Source organism: Strongylocentrotus purpuratus, unplaced genomic scaffold (assembly GCF_000002235.5).
Source record: "Strongylocentrotus purpuratus isolate Spur 01 unplaced genomic scaffold, Spur_5.0 spur5_scaffold_6, whole genome shotgun sequence".
Lineage (NCBI taxonomy): Eukaryota > Metazoa > Echinodermata > Echinoidea > Camarodonta > Strongylocentrotidae > Strongylocentrotus > Strongylocentrotus purpuratus.
Genome location: NW_022145612.1, coordinates 17,017,112 through 17,030,633, shown reverse-complemented (window position 1 = coordinate 17,030,633; position 13,522 = coordinate 17,017,112). Strand labels below are relative to the sequence as shown.

Sequence of the window (13,522 nt, the reverse complement as noted above, 5' to 3'; positions counted from 1 at the left end):
ATGTACCCCCTAAATTCGGAATAATTTCTCAGGAGTCCAAAGAGATGAGAGAAAAAAAAGAAAAACACCCCCTTTTTAAAGAAATCTCCGGGTGAAAAGTAAAATACACCCCTTTTTTCACAATTCTCGGGCCGGACTTTGTCGCCCGAAAAGTACCCCTTTACCGGACATTTTGGCAACACGCATGCGGTCATTTCGACCTCTGAGTGGGGGGGCGCGGCCGGGCTTGATGAGCGACTGATCGACATCCCCGTCGACCAACCAAATCGGAGTCCCCCCGGCTCCCCCCCCCCCCCCGGATTGGACCCAAAGCGCATAGAGACATTTGTATTAAGCGCTATATAAAAAGTTGAATATTTGTATCAATATTATTTTATTATTATTAAAAACATGAGGAGGCATGACCCAACTTTGCTGACACTTTCAGTTTCCCGAGATAAACGAACCGTCCCACTCCCACCGTACACGTGCCAGCGTGTCGGATCGGAGAGTGGATGGACTTCACTGTGGATCGACCGTACCGGTTTAGTTGGGAAGAGTACTGCGCTAGCTGTACGCACCAGTACCAGATCAGAGCGTAAATCTCTGTGGTGGAGTCTAGTCTTGATGCATTGTATTCGTGAAGAACACTTCACTAAACTAAACTCCTGTCACGAGTACCCCTCTACTGAATCCGGTAAGTGAGCATTTTTTTTGGTATAATATATGTATACTTTCACTAAAAACATCTGAGAGAGAAGGAGAAAATAGGGTACATCTTCAAAATAATGTGATTGAAATTTGCTCTTGCAAGTGCAAGAAATCAGAAATGTACTGAGTGGTAATCAAGGACCATTTTGTACCCGTTTACTCACGGGGTTCACATTTCGCTGCTCAGCTGAGAAGACCTATCGAAACAGCTGAGCGCAATAAGGAATTGATGTTTTTTAAATGATGGTTTTTGAAAGGCAGGTAAAAATGAGGTATACATTTTTTGCTTTCTTCAAGGAATCAAGGAACTACACCAATGAATTCGTTTCTGTTATTCATTGAATGAGCTACAGTCAGACTAATTATAGACACGGAACTGGTATTTATGGTATTGGTTAGACAGAAATAACCGTCTGATATCTTTAATAAAACTGACATTTGTTGAATCGGAGGTCTAGTGGAGCCAGACGTAGTCTCAGTGGAACAACCGACGATATAGAGAGACTGAAGCTTTTGGTCTAGGTATTGGTAACCCCACTTTTCAGATCTTGGCCTTATTGAACATTGGTAACTATTTTCTTTAGGATAATATCTTGCCCATAATCTCGCTAAAGTGAAAATTCCAGACGCAAAATCTCACAAGAATAATTTAATTTAAATATGATTTCACTTTTTCATCCAAATTCCTTGCCGATGGCCGCACAGATTTATCAATATCATTAATTTGAGCTCCCCTTCTTACTAATTTATAAATAGGTACTCCCTGGTATGTGAAAGTGTAAATCATTCATGCAAATGGTTGCATTTTTTTAATGGAAGTCCCTAATAATAGGAACCATTTTCTGCCAAAAAGACCCTTAAAAATGGGTATAGGTTCAGACGCTTCAGCCTTACACCTCCGTCCAAACCAAATCTGATTACCCCCCCCCCATCTCTTCGCGGGCTTGTAACTACAGGTAGGCCTATATTCTATGTTGCAAATGTCTTTAAATTCATGTTAAATTTGCTCATATTGTTTAACATTGGGCATAAACTTCTTTGATAGCCATTTATTCAAATTAGTTCATTCTCCACAGAGAGAGAGAGAGAGAGAGAGTAAAGAGAACAGAAACAGGAGAGAAAGTCAGAAAGGTATAGACAAATAAAAGGGCATACAGTTTAAAGAGATGGCATGATGGAAATGAAAGTAGTGTATAAATGACTAGTAAATGGGGCAGATCTCCTGAGGGAGGGCTGTAGAATGAAATTACAACTGAAGTACTATAACTAAGATCATAGCGAGACAGATCAGGTATTTTACTTGCTGCTGTTGAAATTGAATGATTGTGTTTTGTATACAAACAAAGCAACCTTGTGCCCTTCTGCTACTCTCATTCTATTCTAAACATTCTTTCTTTCTTTGTAGTGGGAAATGACCAAAGCAAAGCTCATTGAAATCCACTGGTGACCAAACAGAATCTGACTTGTGTAGGCCTACGGTACCTACACGACATAATTAAAAAAAAATAAAGGGACAGATCGGCACACAAGTACCCCCCCCCCCTTTCCTAGATCCTGCCATATTTGAGAACTTTTGTGTTGTGTAAATGGCTTTTCAGAGGCTAATAACACTTCTGAAAATGTGAGTGTTTAAAAACAAAATATTTTGTTTAACTTGAGTATTTTATCAAATTAGTAATATGTGCCCCCTCAGCAGAGAATGTTGAATCCGCAAAAATTATTTTGTTTTGAGTAGACAACCGGTATGATTTGTTTACTAGTTGTATGTACCCTATAAGTGTGAAAATGAAAATCATACATTTTGAAGGACACTCAGTCACTGATGATAATAAGTTGCCCCTGGTTAAAATCAGAAAAAGTCAAAGAGAAAGAGATTGAGATAGTTTGGGAATTAGCAGGAATGAGTAAGTAAAGTGTAATGTTTAACCATAGTAGTTCAGAGGTTACTAAAGGTCTAAATGACTCTGCTTTTCTTCCTCAACTTGGCAACATTTTTTTGTATTTTCCCTCTTTCAAATTTGTAATTATTTAAAATTACAAAAAAAATATGAAATTGCCAATACATAAACGAAAATAGTGATTATATATTTTACACCAATTACTAAAGACTTAAATTAGTATTTTCTTTTTAATCTAGACTCTCAATCTTGAACAGCACAATGTGCTGCAACAGAAATGGACACATAACTGCTGTGGGTCCAAAGTATCAAGGTTTGAAAGTTGAGATGATTACACTCAATATTGTATGATAATTTATCATGGAATCTTTGATATATGTGATATAGAGGCGGACAACCCTTCCTCTTGTATGAATTACAATGTACACTCACTATACACTGTAGCTGTTCTCTCAGGATATTTGCTCACATGGCATACAGTGCAGGGCATGCAGTGTGTAGATCATTAACTTGCAGTATTTCTCCAATGAAAGAAAAGCTTGCTCAGTCATGAAATCAAGAAATATGATTATTTTTGTCATTTTATGAAGAGAACAAGAGATGAAGTTTTCCTAATATTAAGAGTCATAGATTCAACTTGAGATCATTCAAATTTCATATGAGTATTGTATCAATTCACTGATACAATACTCATATGAAATTTGAATGATCTCAAGTTGAATCTATGATTTTTTTAAAAATTGGATTTTGTTTATAGAACTTATGTTAACACAATATGAAAAACAGGGAGCAGACAAAATGCATACTATGGCAGATTTGTGATAAGTTCTAGTCCCTAGATTGTGTGTATAGTGTTTACTGTTCAGGTATATGATGTTTCTTTGTATAGATCATGTTACCCAAGTGTGAAAAGACCCATAAATATATTGAGATGCAATTCCTTGTTTGTTAGCCTGAAGGAATTACTGAACAGTCGTAAGAAACCTTGGCTGTTGACTGTTTCTTTCCAAATTTACTGGAATGTCTGCCTTGTATGCTTTAGTTCCCAGACACAATGCACATACTGCCAGCTAGAGTAGTTCAGTGTACATGTATATTTATGTTTATCATATTTTTCTTCTAAGAAAGAGGTAATGATTGATAAAAAATAGAAGAAAATAATGGAAAAGATAAACTAATAACAAATCCCATGTATGCCTAACTTTAGCATACCGTAGATACATTACAGGCTAAAACAATGTCACTGGGAGAGTACCGAAAGACCTTGGTCAACAGAAATCTCAGTATTTTGTGACAAATGCCTTGACTTATTATGGACAAGTACCTACTATTCATGCAATTTTCTGATTACATTATAATGCCCTCAACTTGCTCAAGTCACTGCAATGTTCTTTTCTTTAGAACTATGCCCCCTCATCCTATCAAACTCTGTGTATGCATGGTTATGAGGTCACCTAAGGTGAAAGGTCATTCCTTGTACACTTACTCCTTGGTTGTTTTCTTTTGATCTCATCTCACAAGCTAAATAGAATCTGGTGGAAACCTCAGTCTTATTTTCCAAGCCCCTTTTCGCTCTATAGGGTTCCAAACTGCCAATGAATCAAATGTCTCTTCAGAGCCAGGAAGGCGTTAACTGTGTCTTCAGTAAATCAGATATCTTTTGATACCCTTCTGGCTCTAATATGGGATGGCATTTTTACTCTGATATCAGTTGTCACAAATATTCAAAAGTGTGTTATTATATTTAGAGTAGATACTAGATATACCATTCCACATTTATTCTTTTGCAGTTTGGGATCTCAAAGAGTAAAATGAGGCAAGAAAAAGAAGACTGATTCTTAGTCAAGGTAGAAGGTCATTAGCCTTTTAAAGCAAAAATTGAATCAGAATTTTGATCAAATCATCTTTCCTAGTGGAAACTGGAAAATGCCAGATCTTTCATTATTTTAAATGTAACATCCAAGTAAAGTGATAAAAAATGCACATGAAGTGATTACATTTTTGTTCTGTGCCCCCCCCCCTCGTAGCATGGATTGGCTTTGCATGCCACCATGGTTTTTGCAATTGAGTGATAGTTCGAAATTCCTTTGACATTTTGGCCTATGGTTAATGATATACCTGTAGGTCCATGAGAATAGAGAGGCTTGAAAACAGGTTTACACTACTTGTTCATAGAAGGTCTATCTCAATTGGAATCTTTGATTTTTGAAAATTTATAAAGGCAATCTGGCAGTATTTCAGTCATCCAAATATTTTTAGATGAAGTAACTGTAATTTATTTTTTTCAGTAAAGTTAATTGTTTGAATTTGTTCCAAAAGTTGAAACCTGGAGCAAGATAGCATTTGTGTTAGTATTAATGTTCTCACTTGATTGAGTTGATTCTACAGAGAATTAGTATAATCAATGCAGAGTCGACACAATATAATAAACCATACAATACACGCCAAGATCATGACATGCTCCTTGAGAACTGGACAGAGAGATTCTTCATACCATAAATGGTTTGTTGTTAAAGACTAGCCCTGGCTGGAGAACCTGTATGTTTTGTGCTATACCAAACCAAAGGTCCTGGGATTTTTTTCTTCTCTTTGACCTCTCTATTATTGTGTAGCACCTGCCTGTTATAGGGCTAGCTAGCAAGGGGCCCTGTGGCGTGCCTCTACAGTCATGGGAATGGTATTTACAAAAGAGCGGGGCATAATGTGCCCTAGGCAATTCATACCCATTATCGATGAATTTGAATGTGAAGAAGTGAGCTATGACATTTGGATAGTGAATTTGTGACGTTTGAGTTGGAAATAGACTACACAAATGGCTTTGCCTTTGAGTGAATAGAAAGGGTTATGATTTTCTCCCAGTCCCACCCCTTTTAAGATTATAAATTAAAATTCAATGTTATTGAGGTTGAACTTGAAGTATGAATAATTGTGGATATTACGGACGAATAACTATGGAAAAGTGCAGGTCTACATTTCTACATTGACTTATTTGTTTATTTAGTCTTATAGTTATAATTCTTTGGTGTAACAAACATGAAGAAGATTGAGGCCTATATCGTCCTTGTTTTCACAAAGTGACGGTAGTGAGGAAAATCGTAACGCAAAGTGAATGCAATTTTTTTTCACTACCGTCACCTCGTGAAAACAGCGACGATATGAATACCCCTACCACCACCACCAACACAACCACTATCACCACCACAACTAACACCACCACCAACACCACTAGTAACCTAATCACCACCACTACCACCACTATTACTACCCAAATCACCACCACGAACCACTACCAACCACTACCAACCACCACCACCAACCACCAACCACCAACCACCAACCACCACCACCACCACCACCACTACCACCACCACCACCATTTCCACCACCACCACCATTTCCACCACCACCACCATCACCACACTACAACCATCAACACACCACCATCACCTCCACCACTACCACCACCACCACCATCATTCAACACCACCATATTACCACCATCACCACACCACCATCATCACCTCCACCATTACCACCACCTTCACCACTACCACCACCTCCATATCTACCTCCACCATGACCACCCCACCACCACTACTACCACTACCACCATTATCATCTTCATCATCATCTTCATCATCATCTTCACCACCACTACCACTTCAAATATTTTAAAAACTACTATAATATGTAAACCACTTTTAACTATTATTATATCTGCATCACAAATTTGTTTGCTTTTGATTGGTTGAGAGCTCGTCACATGACCAAAAATATTTGACCTATTTTTAGAAAGTACTATATGAGAGTACTATTTTGGTTTACTATTTGGGAGTTGAAAAAAAAATGTGATTTTTTTTTTAATTGAATCAATTTTTTTTTCTTCAAATCTTAATTTAATGAAAACAAAATATTTTAAATCTTTTTAGATAAAAATTGCCTTTTTTATGTTCTAAATTTTTTTTTCTCCCGAAAATCAAAAAATCATTAATTCAGTTTGGTTTTAAAATGTGAAGCAATATATATCCTTTTCAGTCATTTTTTAAAAAACTTTATCATTGAATATATTCAATATATTTGACAGTAAAAGAGGTAGAGCCTATGCAGATAAGAGTCTCGAAAGGAGTCTACTGAATAGAGGCATTCATGTAAATGAGTTTATCACATACCTGAGTAACTGGGCCCACTTTAGAGCAAATGTTTACTGACAAAGAGTATTTTGTCTGGATGGGAAAAGCTCGCTGATGACGACACATAATCAGTTTATAGGATTTCAGTCGGGAGGATATCTCAGAGACATGTGACTTGATATTGATTTGATGTAAATTTAGAAAGTAGTCCAGACATTGGTTATCGTAGGAATATGTGAAAGGATATACACTTCTGTTTTTTTATAATTTAAATTCGTCTAGGCTTATATTCTCATTCTATTTTTGGTAAGTTTTCTTTAATAATAGACTACTTGCTGTGTAAAACTTCATGTTTAATCATAAATACATGTATGTGAAACTTGGCAAATCGTTTTTTTGTCAAAATATCTTGAAAGCCTTAATTTTATCCTCTCACCCAAGTGTATACATTTACATGTATCAGTGAGTTGGTTGGTATTTATTATTATTATTATCAAAACAAAAAGTACATCAATATAACAATCAAAAGTGAATGGTTAACGTTGAAAGGATAAATGGGACTAGAAAATAGCATTTAATGCTAATCGTTTCTGGTACCACTAATACACCAAAGTATCACAGCAATGAATTAGAATGTAATGAATAAATATAAATAACTATTGAATACATACTTAAGCTACAAGCTATTCTACATCTAGGGTAAATATGTTCTGTGATTAAATACAAAGCTTTGGTATTTGACACTAAATACATCATGTTTTTAGCTGAGTAATGAAGTGATTTATTTTATAAGATATATCAAATATTTTCCATCTTGACTATTCAAGATAGATGCATGATGTACTTTCCTCATCTTCTACCTGCACATACATGTATACTTGTATGTAATCAAGGCATAGTAATGCTATGCACCCTCATTCGCAGTCTGTTGGTAGTCCTAATCTAATAAAAATACTGTAAATTAAATTTGGAATGGATTAAACTTTCAAAAAGTGTGTGGGACCTAATAATAATAATAACCCAAACCGAGGTGGGGTGAGGAAACATCTTCTAGATATTGCATTGTAGTCCTATGATAGAAAGATCTTTCGTTTTGCTCAACAAAAGGAGAGCAGAATGTATTATAAGCATATAAGTAGAAGTACAATTAATATTATTGTCTAGCAAGAGGCATGACCTTTCCGTCCATGCAGTATATTCCCAATCTCTTTAAGTACGTCCTCGCTTGGTTTACCCCCATTCAAATGTTGCATCAGAGCATGGTAGAGGTAGACAATTATGTTTGATTTTTTGTGCTGAATGGTATATAGCCCTCCTTTCATACCGGGTCTTTTGTTGTTCGCCAACAGACCAAAGAGTGCAGATGTGATTGTGTACACAAACTAAGGTGCCATCAATGGCCTCTTGAAAGAACTTGGTGTTTCTACTTATTTTGGTTGTCTTCTGTATTGGTCTAAGTGTAGAAACTTACTTCCTCTGTTCGTCATTGAACACACCTTGTACGGGCTTACTGGTGATCGGGTTTCTGTTAACAGGTTGGTTTTTAATATATTGAGTTATTTTTACTTTCTTAGTTTCTTTGCTTGTTCTTTTCTTTGATACCATGGACATAAGAACATGTCAAGGTACTGACTGCTAAGTTAGACTGGCAACTGCAAATAGACTTCAAAATCATTGCATTTAATTGCATAATATGCTTTCTGGAATAATGAAGCAAAAGTGAAAGGATACAACAATGTAGAAATAATTGTTAATATTGTGACTCTGTTTGAAAAACATTTCTATGGATACATTTAATTGTTTGGTTGCAATGAGGTAAATCATGTTATACCACTATATTCAGACACTGCTTTGTTTTTCACCCAAACAAGATACCTCTAGATTATATTTATTACTCTTACATCTTCCTGTTTACATGCATGATAAAGCTAAAAATGACTTCTGTGCATCTTGATAAGAGCACCAAGTATATTTTGTGTAGGGCTGTTCTGCAGAAAGGGAAAGATAGAGATTAAAGAGAAAGAGAGAGAGAGATATTAATAATTCTTTTAAATGCATAATTGTACTGTAGGAATATCGAGAAAATGTATTAATATCTCAGAACTCTTTTTAAGGTCAAAAGCTAGCTGTTGCATCATCCATACTTCTATTTGAACTTGTTCAATATTATGATGTACATGTAGGTTTTTTATTTTTTTATTTTTTGGCGGGGGGGGGGGGGGGGGATACTTGGGCTACTTTCATCAGAAATCTTCAGGCTTAAATTCAGGCCTGCTATATTGCATTCCAGTTGCTTTGGGGTAAGGGCACAGTTGCCCCAAGCCTGTATGTACCTGTATTCTAGAACTCATGGCCGACTGCTGAAATGAGCGAGACTAGTGCAGTGGGTGGAAGTAATTCAGCGTGCATTAATCATCCAGCGAGCGAGCCAGCCAGCCAGCCAGCCAGCCACTGAGATTCATTCTCTGGGAGGACCTTGTCTGTGGTGGTAGGTGCCTGATGTGATTGCTTCCACCCACCCCCTCTCGAGCTCTCTCACCTATTGCTAGAATCTATTGTACCTGCTTGACTGTACAGTTGTGCCTGGTGCCATTATAATTTGGAATACTGGCCCAGTGTCGTGTGAGGAACGGAGGGGAGTTGTTATTGCATGGTATGACTCTGACATGATTTAGGAATTCGTCTAACTGTGGTGAGATTGTATTTAGAGCCTCTCTTGGAATTGTATTTGTTCTAAAAACTTGTGAAAACTTTATCTTTATCTTGTTCTAGTTCTTAATACAGCATGAATTTATTGAAGAGCCATTTCTAATTTTAAGCCTTTGCTTAGCATTGCTGATGATGTGTTGAACAGTTTATAAACCAAATGTGAGCATGTTGCTTGTTTTTACTTGAAATGTGTAAGATAAACCATCGGAAATGAAATAGTTTTGAATGAGAAAAAGTAGAAGCATTTGAATCATTTCTGATTTTGAAGTAAAAGACTTGGGCACATTGCATTATATTTCGCTGGTGGATTTCACATCAACTTTCCTCCCTTTCTCTTTTCTCTCTCACACACAGTGAATATACATCTGCCGTGCATGCTTAACTGGAGTAGCAAGTCGGACTCTAATAATAGGAAATATTTCTGGTGCGTTGATTTCTTGATGGACATGTGGACTTTTTGAAATTCAAGTCCAAGGCTGCTAGCTATTCTTTGATTAAGTATGGTGAGTACAATACTGTTGTGTTCTGTCTATGGGCTGTTGTATTTGTAGGGCAAACTGCATTAACATGAATCCTTTATAAAACCACTGTATAAAACAACACAAGGCAAATTTTCAGTAACTTGTGTAGGAACCCGATTATGGAATGAACTTCCCGATGAAATCAAAAACAAAGGGTCTAGAAACACTTTTCGTAAACATCTCAACGATTACTTGATGAATAAGTGATTGAATTATGCAAGTACACATGTATATATTGTAAATAATCTCCATATTACATTTTTGTTGTTTTTTTTTGTCAAAAAAATGCAATTTTTTGTATAAATAATCTGTAGATACATGTATCTATGACTTTTTAACCTGGTATATCCTCTTCATAATTATATTTGGAGTGTAGAAATTGTGCTACGGTATTACTCAACATGTATACTTCTACTGTCAAGTTTTATTTTTTGATAATGATATATTTATTTTTGCCAAGTGTGTGCTAAGAACAGGGGCCAGACTCGACTAGCACATGTGCTATTATTTGGCTCCTTTTCATCACCTTCTATATTCTATGAGAAAAGACATATGTCTAGCATATCAATACTTTGTTAGGTTTTTCTTTAATATGATCTATAATATTCATTTATGAACATGTACCATTCACGATGTATTCAAATGTTTAATCACTGATGTTATTGATGATGAATAAATAAAATCAAATCAAATCAAATCATATGTAAGTTAATAAGATGGGAATGTTCTTTCCGTCTATTTTCAACACATGACTTCTCAGCAGGTGATTGATGACAACTTTTTTGTTTTGTTTTGGTATAAATAATTTGTTTTATTTGATTGTACTGTAAATATGTTATGCCTTGGTATTAGCCTTTGAAATTGTTGATGTTTTTACAAAATTTTTGTGAGTAAAAACATTGATAAAAAAGGGGGAAAAGGTTGTTTTCTGTTTTCAATATTTTATAGCTTTCATAGATTAAAGCATGTTGGTTAAAAGTTTTAATTGTTTTTTCTCTTGATTTTTCTCTTGATTTTTTTTGTTCGGTTACAACATTGGAAGGCTTTCTTCTTGTACATCTGTCATTCTCAAATTATTCTACATTTTGAAAAAAGCTCTCCTGAATATTTGGAGCAAGTACAGGTTTTCCAGGTCTTATGATCAATGTTGAACTATCCAATTCAGAACAGATCTGGTTTATTTCATAAACATATGGTCAGGCAGTTGCATGTTGTAGCATAAATGCAGGTACTGTGAAACGTGTACATATAAAGACCACTCAAGGGTGGCAAGAAAAGTGGTCTCTAAAGGCAGGTGGTCTTTATGTACAGGTAACTTTAACACATGTTTCTACGAGAAAAGATCACCAAGGGAACTCAAAGATGTGGTCTTTATAGACAGGTTGTTGCTAAAGCAGATTTCACTGCAGTTGATTCAGAATCAGTACTCATATTGAGCCTACATGTGTAAGCGATTTGAAAACAATATTTGCCATGACATTTCCCCAAATTGTTAAATTCTCTGGGAAAAATTTAGGCAAAATATTTGTTTTGCCGTCCTCCTGAGTCCAGACTCCAGACTCCACCCGCCATGATAGAACGAGAGTGATGTTTCAAACAGGTGTGACATTAGTACGTTAACTCAAATGGCACACACTTGGAAAGTATGTTTGTCGATTCCCATCATTCATGGACTATGTTGACCTGGAAACAAGGATACTGAGGAAAAAAATGTGTTTCAGTAAATATAAGAGACAAAATATTAAATTTTCATAGGAGGACAGAGAAAGAATCTTGGTACCTCATGCAGTCACACTGACGAGACCTACACAAGACAACCAAAATCACATGACCAAGAGTTGGCTGTTTTGGAATATGTTTGGCAAAGTCGAGAGAATTCATGTAAAATAGTGTGATCTTTGGATAAAGGCATATTGCTGCTTACATCTCATATCGTTGGAAATAGTAATGGCCATGAAAGTTAATCATATTACTGAACCCTAAAATCCCTTTCCTGAAAAAATTAAGGTATTTATTGCTCTTCATAATCAGGTGACTTTCACTTTGAAGGATTAGATTTAATTAGATTATACCAGTAACTCCGCTAGGTAGATGTATGCTTTTGTCTGAGAACTTTTTTCCATTTTCTTTTTAATACATGCAGACAAATAATAATGCAGGGCTCAACACTCAGTCACAGGGTTACTGTGTGCTGTGTGTATGAACCAAAAATTTCAAACTTTTAATCAGAGCCCTTTTAATACATGAGAAAATTAAAACTACAAGTATCTAAACCCATACCCTTTTGAAATTTAAGTTAGTGTGGAGCCTGCATAATGAGGGCCTGTTCTTTCTTGAGACTGGTTTTACCTTTTTGCCATGAAGAACCCAGTTTCCATGATAACTTTTTTTCTTCTACCTGTCTCACATCTGATTATCATGTCTTCCATCTTCACCTCCATATAGATCTATCAGCATCATCATCAACATGGCTATTTGAAGGAGGGGATGGGAATTGCTTCATAAACACGCTATCAATCGATTCAAAATCTCCTGGCAAACCTTTTCCTTTAACTCTGCAAATATTTTCTGAAGTGACTCACAAATCTTCAAGTCCAATGGGTCAACTACATTGTAACCCAGGGTGCTGGGAAAGGTTGTTTTTGAGTATTGTTGTGCGGAGATGGAGGTACGTACTGCCATCCCACGCAGAGCTACAAGCTGGTTCTGGCGAAGGCCACATTATCAGCTGACAGAGCAGTCTGACTGAATTTCTTTAAATGCTCTTTGTTCGACGCAATTGTTTTGATTCTTGGCTGGTATTACATAGTTACGTTTGATACTTTTGCCCTCATTGTATTCTAAATATATCAATGGTTGGGCAAATTAGTTTGTTGGTGAATGTACATGTATGGACATTTAAAAAGTTCTAATGTTTGTATGATTTGTTGAAGTTATTGTTATTCCCCTCATGTTTTGTGTCTGTGATCAGAAATGCTTATGTCCAGACAGGCCTTTTATGTTTTATTATGCCCCCCCCCCCCACCGAAGCCTTTTTTTTTGGGGGGGGGGGGCATTTCACAGATTGCACACTGAGCTGTTGTCAAAATCAACCAGTAAACCCTACACGATTTGGATGAATTAGTTAGAAAATTGATGTACTGTGTACATACATGTAGCCTGTAATCAATATTACAAAATCAATTTGATTGCTTTTAAAAGCTCTTAAGCTTTTGAAAGCTTTTGAAATTAGCTTATCATAACCTTGACATATGAAGTTATTGTAAACTTGTTCTGCATACAGTGGATTTTTACCCTTCTAATAGAAATATACCGGTATCTACATAGTTCTATGCCATTTTGTGTTTAATGGATGCATGCTCAATCAATCATACATTTTTTTTATTTTTATCAATTTCCTCAAATTTTCTCCGATCAATTTCTCTCATGTTTCCCTTTTGATTAAAACTAATACGGTATCCGAGTAGAAAACTTTCACACATTGTTTTTCTATATAGGCTCCAGAAAGAGCCTTTTTTTAACAGAACTTTTTTTTCTTCAAACTTACTGTAGCCATGTTATCGTGATGGCAATT

General features: G+C 36.0%; 1 protein-coding gene across 4 annotated transcripts in view; it reads left to right on the top strand.

Moving 5' to 3' along the window:
• The first annotated feature begins 556 nt into the window (after nucleotides 1-556).
• Nucleotides 557-13,522, top strand: part of LOC582027 — a 40,013-nt gene continuing 27,047 nt past the window's right edge. The window contains exons 1-2 of one of the 4 annotated variants that reach the window (XM_782002.5): nucleotides 557-676; nucleotides 9,782-9,930. The gene's annotated coding sequence lies outside the window, so the exon portion shown is untranslated. Of the gene's footprint in view, nucleotides 677-8,039; nucleotides 8,254-9,205; nucleotides 9,411-9,781; nucleotides 9,931-13,522 lie in introns of those variants that run through there. The other 3 variants (XM_003728136.3, XM_003728137.3, XM_011663080.2) reach the window with 3 other exon arrangements.